The 3,854-nt window shown below is 40.9% G+C and overlaps 1 pseudogene; it reads right to left on the reverse strand.

Moving 5' to 3' along the window:
* Nucleotides 1-217: 217 nt before the first annotated feature.
* On the reverse strand, nucleotides 218-323 carry LOC132007993 (U4 spliceosomal RNA; annotated as a pseudogene).
* Between the last annotated feature and the right edge of the window lie 3,531 nt (nucleotides 324-3,854).

The raw sequence follows: 3,854 nt of genomic DNA on the forward strand, positions 1-3,854 counted from the left end.
TTTCCTTGAAGAGACTGTGTGGTGCTTAATAAAAGTGATAGCCTTGGTATCAAGAGGCTGTGTTTGGGGCATCTGGGTGGCTCAGTGGGTTAAGCCTCTGCCCTCGGCTCAGGTCATGATCTCAGGGTCCTGGGATCGAGTCCCGCATCGGGCTCTCTGCTCAGCAGGGAGCTTGCTTCTCCCTGTCTCTCTCTCTGCCCAACTCTCTGCCTACTTGTGATCTCTGTCTAATACATAAATAAATCTTTGGGAAAAGTTTTCAATTAGCAATAATCGTGCCTCGGTAAACCTCATTGGCTACAATACTGCCACTGCGCAAAGCTGTACATAAATAAATCTTATAAAAAAAGAGGCTGTGTTTCTACATTTATAAAATTTAGATTATATCATTTTACAGTCTTTTCTAGCTGTAATATGTTATGTTATGTTGTGTATCAATATAACTGTGCCCTCTTGGAAGGATTTTTTTCTTTTTGGTCTTTTTAGTTTTGAAAGAAAATACCTTTGTGAAAGAAAAGACCTTTGTGAAACCCCCACTTTATAGAATATGATAAGTCCCTGTCCTTCAATTCCCCCTTTATACCTCTCTCCTTCCAGGGCCAGTGAGGTTAAATTGACTAAACCCTATAATTCTAAGCTTTCTTGGCTTAATATTATTACATGGGGTTAAGAACTCTGAACAGCTCTGCAGACAGTCTCTCATCTTGTTTTTCCAAGAAGATTTTATCCTTGACCTTCAAGAGTTGACATAATTTTACAGAAAAATGTTGAAGATTTTGTAGTAACTATTTCTCTATACCACAGATAGTTTTCCTCAGCACAGAGCTTTCATTAGGGAACTTCCAGTATACGGGTGAACAACCTCACAGACAAACATTTTGACTTTGACTCTTGGGATGGTGTATGGGGAGACATGAGCTGGATTTATGTTTCAATATTAGTAGATTAGTTTCTGTCAGGAATTTTTTTTCCCTTGAGGTTAAAACCACTCTAAGATGGGTGCTTGAGTTTGATGCATCCCTGAAATCACTCTTGTAACCTGTTTATTGAGAAGAGGGTATAGAAATGATTGGGTTTATTTTTCCATCAATCACTACTTTCAGCCATGTGCTATCATACCTACCTTGCATGCAAGATAGTGAATCACTTAATGCATATCTTAGAAGATTACAGTACCTTCTGGTGGCTTTCAGTTACTTCAAGACCAGCCTAGGTTAAAACTTCAATCTCATACTTGATTTATAACTCATTTCCTCAGTTGCCCACTAGGTAAGTTTTAGCCGGGACAATGACTGCAGCTAGTGGGTGGAGTTTAATGAGCTCTGATACATGGTTCTGCCTAACTCCACTTCTAGAACTAACTCTAGAGAAAGGCAGGCAGGAAAAATGAGGAAGAAAACAAGTGCCTCTTGACTTAAAGTGACTGTTGTCATAGTGTCACTGGCTAACACGGTCTGATCATTGGTACCCCTGGGACAAATATCCAAAGAAGCCAAATATTGACTCTCTGGTGAAGTGAGTTTGAGGCTATAAGCTCTTAGGAATGGCGGACTTTAGAAGGTCTCTCTGCTGCTGCCTAAGCCCCTGAAGATGCTTAGAGGTTTAGCTTTGGCCCCTTCCACTGTCTCCCCAGCTCCCATGGCTTCTTGTTCCAGAGGTCGTCTCACTGAGTAGGTAGCCATCTTGGATAGAATATCAACAGGCTAGACCAAATTCACTTATTGTCTTAGCATGGGTCCCCAGAAGCATACTCTCAGACAAGAAGTGCAGAAAAGGAGTTGGGTAGTATGGCAGAAAAGGGAAGACAGCCAGTAAAGAGTATATTAGAAAGAAAGTTACCCTCTCGGGAAGCTGATGCTAAGTTCCCTGGGAAACCCTGGGATCCAGATTAGAATTTGGGTCTTAGAATGATCCTGCCTGAGGGGTAAGAGAAAAGAGAGGATATTATATAGTAATCTCTTCATTCATTGGTTGAGGGTTACTCTCAAGGATGTAAACTTCTCAGGATGTTTGGCCTGTGAGAAAGCTCTTGGAGACACAGATGCTGGGAGTTCATAGCTCCCTACATGGAGCCATCTCCAGTCTCACACCTACAGGTCTACAGTTGCCAGGAATGCATTGTTTTAGGCTGCACGTCTGTGGGAGACCTGGAGAAGTTCTCTAATACGTGCGTTATTCTCTGACTCTGGCTAGAGGGGGAGCACGTTTGTGGCCACACTGTCCTCATGGCAGGAACTGGAGTCTCATAGAGGGGTGAGAGGAAGCCTCAAGGCTTAAAAAGCACCTAGCCTTTGAGCTCACTCCCTGTCACTTCTGCCCTACTCTTCCAGTGGTCAAGTCCAACATCCATAGGGAGATGGGAAAAATACTGTTTTTCCCCTGAAAATAAAGCAGGGGGCAAGGGAAGTGAGTATTTGGTAAAAAGTAATGTCATGTACCAAACATGGTCTTGAAGCATGGAAAAAAATTTAAGACTCTACAAATGGATAGTAACAAATGACTAGAGAGAACAAAGAAATGGCTCTTGCATTTCGTGGTTAAAGATACAGATTACATTTGGAGAACAAAAGAAGACTTTAGGTAGCAATTAGAATTTTAAAAATAATATTAATTTATTAATAACTAATAAATACTTATGTAGTAGTACCTATATTATAATTAATTTATGAGTTTTAGTAAAATATTAAGAAGTAATAACTGAGACAGCTGGTGTCTGCAGCTCAGTTTCTGAGAGCTTGGCAGTGAGAAAAATGAGAAGGTTGGGCAAGAGCCAGAGAAGAGAGTCAGAAAATATCATGGGAAAAACATTTGACTCTTTGATGGAACTGGAAAAAAACATTATGAAGACAAAAAGAGAGGGTTTACAAAAGAAAATTTCCTCAGGAGGCAAGAGTTCATTTTGCCAAAGAAAACTCCATGGCCAAAAAGAAGAGAATGCCAAATTTGGTGAGCAACCATAAAAAGGAAAAAAAAAAAAACAAGAACACGTTTTTTAAGGACCTTTTTGGGAAGATTCCAAACTAATTGCTAGTTAAAATAATTATTAACTGTATTAATATTGTCATGGAATGAACATCTGGAAGTTTTCACTCCCTAATTTTCAGTGTTCTTTTCTCCTACACTCTTAATTTTACAAATCAAGCCCTGAAATAAGAATAAAAATAGTGAGTGTGGTAAGCTGAATAAATGTCCCCCAAAGATGCTCCCATTCTAGTCCCTGGAAGCTCTGAATATGTTATTTTATGTTAAAAAGGTATTTTGGAGGTATAATTAAGTTAAGGCTTTTGAGTTGGTGGATTATTATGGATTATATAAGCAGACTCAGTGTAATCACAGGAGTCCTTATAAGTGGGAGGCAGGAGGCTCAAAGTGGTGGTAGGAAGAAAGGCTCAGTGAAGAAGGAGGCATGGAAATGATGCAGCCAGGAGCCAAGGGATGAGGACAGGCTTCCAGAAGCTGTAGGACATAAGGAATAGATTCTTTCCTGGAGCCTCCCAAAGGGTCCATCTCTGCCAACACCTTAACTTAGCCCCTTAAGTCTCATTTCAGACTTCTGATCTCCAGAATGGTAAGATAAGCAATCTTTGTTGTTTTGAGCCACTATGTTTGTGCTGATTTGTTACAGCAGAGAAAGGAAACGAATACAGGAAGTGGTAGTTATTGGGTGTTCCCTGTGTGGCAGCACAGTGCTGAGGGGTATGAGGTACCCTGTTTCCTTACCCCATGGAAGAGTGTGGGAACTTGCTGCCAGCTACACAGCGGCTATGTGCTGGGGGTCACGACTCACATCCAGACCTCAGACCCCAATGCTGTTCCCATCACGTTAAAGGTTAGGGAGCTACCATTCGTCTCTA

Source organism: Mustela nigripes, chromosome X (assembly GCF_022355385.1).
Source record: "Mustela nigripes isolate SB6536 chromosome X, MUSNIG.SB6536, whole genome shotgun sequence".
Taxonomy (NCBI): Eukaryota; Metazoa; Chordata; class Mammalia; order Carnivora; family Mustelidae; genus Mustela; species Mustela nigripes.